The sequence below is a fragment of the Colobus angolensis genome, unplaced genomic scaffold (genome assembly GCF_000951035.1).
Source record: "Colobus angolensis palliatus isolate OR3802 unplaced genomic scaffold, Cang.pa_1.0 Scaffold179, whole genome shotgun sequence".
NCBI lineage: Eukaryota > Metazoa > Chordata > Mammalia > Primates > Cercopithecidae > Colobus > Colobus angolensis.
In genome coordinates, this window is record NW_012114921.1 from 197,900 (window position 1) to 207,172 (window position 9,273).

General features: G+C 39.5%; 1 pseudogene; it reads right to left on the reverse strand.

Moving 5' to 3' along the window:
- LOC105509641 overlaps positions 1 to 6,431 on the reverse strand; it is a 53,888-nt pseudogene extending 47,457 nt beyond the window's left edge.
- Positions 6,432 to 9,273: the final 2,842 nt, after the last annotated feature.

Sequence of the window (9,273 nt, forward strand, 5' to 3'; positions counted from 1 at the left end):
TTTTGTTTGTTTGTTTTTGTTTTTTTTTTCTGAGACAGGGTCTCACTTTGTCACCCAGGCTGGAGTGCAATGGCACAATCTCAGTTCACTGCAGCCTTGACCTTCTGGGCTCAAGGGATCTACCTGCCTTGGCCTCCCAAAGTGCTAGGATTACAGATGTGAGTCACTGGACCTGTCTGGAAAGCTCAACTTTAGAAATACAATCTATAACTTAAAGCTCTCCTAATAAAAATCTAAATAGAATTTTACTTTGGAATTAGATAAGCTGATTCTCAAATTTATATGAAAAATTAAATAAGAATAGAAATATACATTCCAAAAATAAATAAGAAGATCTACTAAATATTAAAATATTTTAAAGTTATAATAACAAAACAGAACAAAGTTCAGTGATCCAAAAAAAAAAAAAACCCACAAAAACGAAATCAAGGCCGGGCGCGGTGGCTCACGCCTGTAATCCCAGCACTTTGGGAGGCCAAGGCGGGCGGATCACGAGATCAGGAGATGGAGACCACGGTGAAATCCTGTCTCTACTAAAAATACAAAAAATTAGCCGGGTGTGGTGGCGGGCGCCTGTAGTCCCAGCTACTCAGGAGGCTGAGGCAGGAGACTGGTGTGAACCTGGGAGGCGGAGCTTGCAGTGAGCGGAGATCGTGCCACTGCACTCCAGCCTGGGGGACAGAGCAAGACTCCGTCTCAAAAAAAAAAAAAAATTGAAATTAAATACACATAGGAATTTAATCTATGGTATCATTTCAAATTATTGAGGAAAGATGGCTTATTTAATAACTGTTACACAAAAATCAGGATATCCATCTGGGAAAAAAGTTAGCTTAGAGCTGTACTTCATACTCAGTGCTCAAAATAAACTCCAGATAAATAAATTATTTAATCATTATTTTTAAAGTACTTACAGAAAAGAGGAGACATTTTGGAATGTCAGAGTGAGGAAGAGGAAGAAATAAGCTGTCATTATTTACAAATGATATAGTTACATACATAGAAAATCCAAAACAATCTACAGATAAATTATTAGAATTAAAAAGTGAATTTAAGAAGGTTGCTGGATAAAGGACTAATATGCAAATCAGTTATATTTCTACATACCAACAATAAACAGTTAGAACATTTTAAAAAAAGATACAATTTCCACAGCATCTGAAGTTTCAAATAGGAATAAATTCACACAAAGAAAAAGTACACAACTTGTACATAGAAAACTATAAACCCTACTGAGAGAAATTAAGGAAGAACTCAAGCTGTCTCTGCAGCGTGTTCCCAGAAGTGCTGCTGCTTGTCGTGAGCATATGGCTTCAAGGCTATGCTACAGAGCTGGACTGCTGGCTTTGCAGACTCTGAGGGCCGATGGTTCCAGTGGGGTGGCCTTGATGTGCTCCATGGCATGTGAAAGTGGTGTTCCTACTGATGATGATGTGTCTGGACTGGAGATGTAGGTTATAATGGCTTCATGAAAGGGAATGGACCCATACAATACACTACTCCAAAAGGAAGCTTCTGGCACCACAGAAGATGCTAATTTAGTCTCCTCCATCACCAACAAGTGAATAATGGGCTGCATCTGTGAAGAGTACAACAGTGCTGTCCTGTAGTTTTTGGCTGCACAAAGGTGAGATCCAGCAATGCCCTAACTGTGAAATTCATTACCATCTGGTGCCCCACCAGTTGATCTACTGAGCCTCTGCACTAAGTTGCTCAAAATGTGCTGTCAAGTTTCTTCTTTCCAATAAAGACTAGACATTGAATTGGCTCCTTCTCCCCCAACCCACCTGAAAAAAAAAAAAGAACTAAATAAAGGAGAGGCTATACTATATTCATGGATTGGAAGTCCCAATGACACTAAAGATACTGATTCATCCTAAATTATCTACAGATTCAATGCAATTCCAATCCAAATCCCAAAAGAACTTGGTTTATGAGACTCTATAAGGTGATTCTAAAATTTATAGAAGCATGGAAAGGACCTAGAATGGCAAAGAAACTTTTGAAAAGGAACAAGGTAGGAGTAATTGTCCTATTGAATATCAAGACTTACAAAGCTATAGCAATTAAGTCAGTATGGTAATGTGCAAGGATAGAAAATAGAGCCATAGAATAGAATACTAAGCCCAGAAATGAACTTCCATAAGGACATCTAATTTATGACAAAAATGACACTTCAAAACAGTAGGAAAAAGACAGTTTTTCAATAAATGATGCTGGGTCATTAGATATCCAAATGCTAAAAAAGAAAAGACAATATAAAAATTCCAGGTGTAGTATATTCCTACATATGGAGGATAGAACAATACACCTTATAGGAGATCACACAGGACAGTATCCACCTTGAGACAGATGATAAGTTCCTAAACATAACCCAAAAAAGCACAATACAGGAAAAGACTGATAACTTGACTACATGAAAATGAAGAGCTTTATTCATCAAGAGATAGCATTAGGAAAACGAAAAAGCAAACCAGAGTGAGAGAAGATATATGAAACACATATAATCTACTAGGACTCATATCCCTAGTATACAAGAAAAACAGCTACAAATCAATAAGAAAAAGTCTAAAAAATCTAATTTTATAAGTGGGCAAACGTCTTGAACAGGCACTTTATAAAAGAAGATATCCAAATGGCCAATGAATGTCAGTATTCAGGGAAACGTTAATTAAAGCCACGATGAAATATGACTGTGCACCCACTCAAGAGGACAGACAATCCCAACTGCTGGAGAAGACATGGAGCAATAGTTCTCATACATTGCTAATGGGAATGTAAATTGGTATAACCAATCAGGAAAACTCTCTGTATTAGCTATGGAAGTTGAATATATACATTTCTACAACCCAGCAATTCTACTCCTAGGAATGTACTGGATAAGAATGCATGAATATGTGTATCAGGAGACATAAACAAGCATATTTATAGCAGCACTCAGCATTATTCATAGGAGCAAAAAACTGGAAACAACTAACATCATTATAACAGTAGAATGAATAAATAAAAGCTGGCATATTTTTAAAACAGAACACTACAGTGGAACAATAAATACGCAACAACATATTGAGCTAAAGAAGTCAAATGTAAAATAATATTACTACATGAATGATTCGATTTTTAAAATTCAAAAACAAGCAAAAATTAAACTGTCATGTTTAGGAACTTATGTAGTAAAATTAGAAAGAAAAGCAAGAAGTTATTACCATGAAATTCAGGATGGCGGTTATGTGCTGATGGGAGTGAGGGGGCACAAGGGGACTATGAGGATGCCACCAGATTTTTTTGTTTTGTTTTGTTTTGTGTTTTTTTTTTTACAAATCCTTGTGTTGAGGGCTGACTTTGAATAGATCACAGTGAGGGAGCTGCTCAGCTATGTATGAAACCCCAACCCAAAAGCACATTTCTTGGTATTGGTGGTGGTTACATGTGCTTGTTTTTGATCATTTATTGAGTTATATATTTTTGTCTTGTGGATTTTTCTGTATATGCATTACACTTAGAAATTTGAAAAAAGATTTTAAAAATCCTCTCTCTAGAGAGAAAGCAAATATGGCAAAATGTCAACAATTGCTGCAATAAGATGAAGGGTATATGAGTATGCTACTATTCTTCAACTTTTCTGTATGTTTGAACATTTTTTTTAAAGTTGGAGAAAAACCTCTTTTGATCTAAATTCTCCTGCTGCCGGTGACCCATTTCAAATCCCTTACCCTTACAGCAAATTCCTTGAAAGTGTTGTCTATACTCTGAATCTCCAGTTTCTTTTCTCCAACTTTCTCCTGAATATATTCCTACCCAGGTTTCGTCTCCACTATAGCAGTGAAACTGCTCTTCTCAAGGTCATTGATAACTTCCCCATGGCTAAATCAAATGAACATGTGTTGGGCCAGGCACTGTGGCTCATGCTTGTAATCCCAGCAGTTTGGGAGGTCAAATGTAAAATTGAGGTGGGTGGATCACTTGAGGTAAGGAGTTGGAGATCAGCCTGGCCAACATTCAAAACCCCGTCTCTACTAAAAAATACAAAAATTAGCTAGGCGTGGTGGCACACACCTGTAATCCCAGCTACCTGGGAAGCTGAGGCAAGAGAATTGCTTGAACCTGGTAGGTGGAGGTTACAGTGAGCTGAGATCATGCCACTGCACTCCAGCCTGGGTGACAGAGTGAGACTCTATCTCAACAAACAAACAAATAAAAAACAAATGATCATGTTTCAGTCCTCATGTTTATTTGCCATCTGTAGCATTTTACACAGTTGCTCTCTCTTCTCCCTGAAATATTTTCCAGCTTTCTGGACATGTGCCTAATTTTTCTTTTACTTTTCCCAATGGTCCTTGTTGTTCTCCTTTCCTGGTCTTCTCCCTGACCTTTAAATAGTGAAGTGGCCCAGGATTTTGCCCCTGGGCAGCACATGAACACTTCAAACCTTTACTTAAATGTAAGTTTTTCAGTGAAGCCTTATCTGGCTACTCTTATCTAAAATTATAGTCCTACACTACTTAACTCCTTTCCTTGGTTTGTTATAGTCTCATTAGCACTATCTAAAATTGCTATCTATTTTACTTATTTACTTTGTTTATTATTTATCTTCCCCACTATAATATAACTTTCAAGAGGGAAAGATTTTTATGTTTTGTTACTGCTCCATGTCCAGCATCTAGAACAGTGCCTGGCACACATTAGGCACTTAATTAGTGTTTGTTGAATGAGTGATGACTTGTACTTAAAGTAAAATCTACAGTCCTAGTTTACAAAACCCTGCTTAACTTGTCTTCTGCCAACCTCTTTACTCTTCTTTCATTTCTCTAAATATATCAAGCTCTTCTCCAACTCAGAGGCCTTACATTTAACCTTTCCCCTGCTAAGAAACCTCTTTCCTGGCTCTTCACATAACTGGCTTCTCATTCTTCAGGACTCAGTTTAAATATTCTCTCCTCAGAAGCGTCCACTCTGACCACCCCATCTCTCTTTGCCTCCCTCTCTTCCCAATTACACTATCCAGATACAGTTTCTTTATAGTACTTATCACAATTTTCTTGTTAACTTATTTGAGGACATGTTTTTTTGTCTGCCTACCCTGGTGGAATGTAAGTCTGCTGGTCTTTCTCAGCAATATATCCCCAAGATCTATCACAGGCCTGGAACATAGTTGTTGCTCAATAAATGGCTATTGAATGAATAAAGGCATATGTAAATAAATGAGCAAAACAACTTTCTCAGTGCTTAGGGCAGGGTTTGAATATACATAAAGAACCAATGCCATCACTCACTATCCAGAAGAAGACAAAGGGGATTTGTTCTGATGCATCAAGAGCCCAAGAATGAAATATTCAGCATTCCTTTAGAGCCAACTGCCTTGCAAGATTCTTTTTCCCTCTAAGAAGTCTGACCAGTTACTGAAGTATAAAGAGCAAATGTGGAAATATTCCACCTGCACCAAATGGATGCGTTTGATGTACTAATCAGAAATGGCCTGAAACGCTTGGTTATGGACAATTAAGGACAGCTGGCCTTTGAGATCCTGTAACGTGTGCTTGAAGCAATAATGGCTGTGTGGGAAGAGAAGTGGGAAGGTGGCTTCCTAGTTAGGGAGAAAGTACACTGTGTATTCTACCCACTTCTCCATTTATTTTATGATGATGATGATGATGATATGTACAAGAGCAGGTTTTACAGCAAATTAAGGTCAAGCTTAAAAGGAAAAAGAAGACACGAAAGATAAAAATGCAATGTGGAGGCTGGGCATGGTGGCTCACACCTGTAATTTCAGCACTTTGGGAAGTCAAGGCGGGCAGATCACCTGAGGTCAGGAGTTTGAGACCACCCTGACCAACATGCAGAAACCCCGCCTCTACTAAAAATACAGAATTAGCCGGGCGTGGTGGCAACATGCCTGTAATCCCAGCTACTCAGGAGGCTGAAGCAAGAGAATCGCTTGAACTCGGGAGGTGGAGGTTACAGTGAGCCAAGATCACACCATTGCACTCCAGCCTGGGCAGGAGTGAAACTCCGTCTCAAAAAAAAAAAAAAGAAAAATTCAATGTGGAGTGCAGAAGTTGTAGAGGCAGAGCACCATATTGCTTTTGTGAGAAGGAGGCTCCATTAGGGGCCAGGTATTTCACTTATATGAACCCACTAAATCTTTATAATAACCCATCATAGAACGTATGTGTGTCATTCCTATTTAACAGATGAGAGAATGGAGGTTTAGAGATGTGAAGGATTTGTTCAAGTTCACACAGAAAGTTAGTAGCACCCTTTTTTAAATCCTGATCTCTCTGATGCCAAAGATTGTGCTTTTTCCACCATACCTGATACTCTGCCCCCTCTTCCTGCCAATGAACAGTCCAGAACCCCCATACTACGAAGCCTAAGATGATTGCCACAGTTTCCTCTGCAATGCCATCTTGTGACATATTTCTTTCCATACTAGCATAGTGCCTGGAACATAGCTGGCTCTTCAATAAAAGAGTATATTGAATAAAATAATGAAAGAATGAACAAAGAGAAGATATTTTAAACAATATGATTTTCTCTGTGAATCATGTACTGAAAGTCAAAACACTTAGTTCCCGGGGGTCTTTCTCCCCACTGCAGTTCACCAGGAATGGGATGTGTCTTCAAGAATAGCACAAAGACCTGGCAAAAGACGGCTATAGTCAGTCCGGTGTTGTGTCTCCTCTGCCCTGCTTTGGGGAGCACTCTGGTTGTAAAGCCCACAGGGTTATCTTCTGATGGTGTAGTAGTTGTCAATAGCAATAACTAGCACTTATTGAACACATGCTATGGGCTAAGCACAGTGGTGAACGCTTTTTTAAAATTTTTCTTTCTTTCTTTCTTTTTTGAGATGGAGTCTTGCTCTGTTGCCCAGGCTGGAGTGCAGTGGCGTGATCTTGGCTCACTGCAACCTTCGCCTCCTGGGTTCAAGCAATTCTCTTGCCTCAGCCTCCCAAGTAGCTGGGACTACAGGTGCACACCACCACACCCAGCTAACTTTTTGTATTTTAGTAGAGACAAAGTTTCACTGTTTTGCCCAGGGTGGTCTCAAACTCCTGAGCTCAGGCAATCCACCTGCCTCTGCCTCCCAAAGTGCTGGGATTACAGTCGTGAGCCATCGTGCCTGGCTAATTCTCTTTTTCTTTACATTATTTAATCCTCCAAAGCCTGAGAGAGAGGCACATCTATTGTCTCAGTTTCACAGGTAAGAGAAGGGAGGTTTTGGCTTGTCTAAAAATAGCAACTGCCAATTTGTAAGACAAATACTGTAAAGTCTCTTCTCTCTTTTTTCTCTTCTTTCCTTTCCTTCTTAAGACATAAAAATATAATCCCTACAGAAACTCATTGTTTGAAAATAGAGGCACCAGCAAAAGGTTTGTGCATTCATCCAAAATTCAGGAATCCATAAGACACTGTATTTTCCCTGGTGAATGTGGCAGGACAGGGCTGCTCTCAAAAAGAAATATTGCTTTTATAGATGAGAATGCATTGAATTTCATATCAAAGAGCCTAGTCTGAGTCCTAGCTCCGTGAGTGACTGTGGGTACTGGCTGGCATTAACCTTGAAGAATCTTAGCTTTCTCGCATATGAAATGGATATAATACAAATTCTTTCCCCATGAGGTTGTACTAAGGGTCAAAAGAAATAATATGATTTGGATAGAGTGAACCAGTCTACAAATGCGGCCTATTCTTCTTCTGTCTGGAGAACTCTCTAAGGTCAGGGTCCACCATGCATCCCCAGTAGAGTGTTCCTTGCCATCCCCGCTACTAAAAGTAACCTCGTGTCCAGGAATGGACACAACAGTGCTGAGATTATCAGGAGCTGTTTCTGAACAGTTTTTAGTTCTGCCTTTTTTTTTTTTTTTTTTTTTGAGACGGGGTCTCGCCCTGTCTCAATCTCGGCTCACTGCAAGCTCCGCCCCCTGGGTTCACGCCATTCTCCTGCCCCAGCCTCCCGAGTAGCTGGGACTACAGGCGCCCGCCACCACATCCGGCTAATTTTTGTATTTTTAGTAGAGATGGGGTTTCACCGCATTAACCAGGATGGTCTCAATCTCCTTTGTGATCCACCCGCCTCAGCCTCCCAAAGTGCTGGGATTACAGGTGTGAGCCACCGAGTTCTTCCTTCTTATACTGACACTTGTTTGTAGCTGACTGATCCTCCACGTGGAAGAACTGGAGGCAGGAAGTTTTCTGAAGCATAGGACTTGAGTTCCAGGTAGGGTACTATACCCAGAGCAACAAAAAGCAGGGTGAAGGAGACAGTGAGTCTGAAGATGGCATATTTCCACTGACTTACGTTTTCTTTAATGTCTCTGAACAAAGTTTTAGTCTTCCCTCTAGAGATATATACATCATTTGTTAGAGTCCTAGGTACTTGGTATTTTTAATGCTATGATAAACTTTCTATCTTTAAAACTTTAAAAAACTATTTGTAACTGGTATATAAAAATGCAATTGATTTTTGCATATTATCCTTGTATTCAATAAACTTTCTAAGTTTCTAATAAGTCTAATAACTTACAGTTGTTTTTAGATTTCGTTTCTTCCCTTTCAATCCTTAATACCTTTTATTTATATGTATTTTGCTTTACTGAGCTGGCTAGGACCTCCGGGACAATGGTAAATAAAGAAGTCTCTTATTCTTGGTCTCAAAAGGATTTTTTTTTCTTTTTTCTTTTTTTTGAGACGAAGTCTCACTGTGTCGCCCAGGCTGGAGTGCAGAGGCGCAATCTCAGCTCACTGCATGCAACCTCCGCCTCCTGAGTTCAAGCGATTCTCGTGCCTCAGCCTCCCGGGTAGCCAGGGTTACAGGCATGCACTACTATGCCTGCCTGAGTTTGGTATCAAAAGAAAATTTTTCATTCTTAAGTATAATTATATACTTTTAAGAGATACTCTATCAATTAATAAAGCTCTGCTTTTTTTTGCCATATTCTTATAGATCCCCATTGTCAGTTTAAGAAATCTACACTCAATTTGCCAAGTTTTGTTTTTAATGAACAAATGTCAAACAATTTTTTTTCTGCATCTGTTGAAATGACCCTATGTGTTTATGCCTTCAATCAGTTAAGGTGTAAATTACATTTTTTTTTTTTTTTTGAGGCGCAGTCTCATTCTCTCGCCCAGGCTGGAATGCAGTGGCACGATCTTGGCTCCCTGCAACCTCCTCCTCCCTGGGTTCAAGCAATTCTCTTGCCTCAGCCACCCGGTTAGCTGGGACTACAGGCGCCCACCACCACGACTGGCTAATTTTTTGTATTTTTAGTA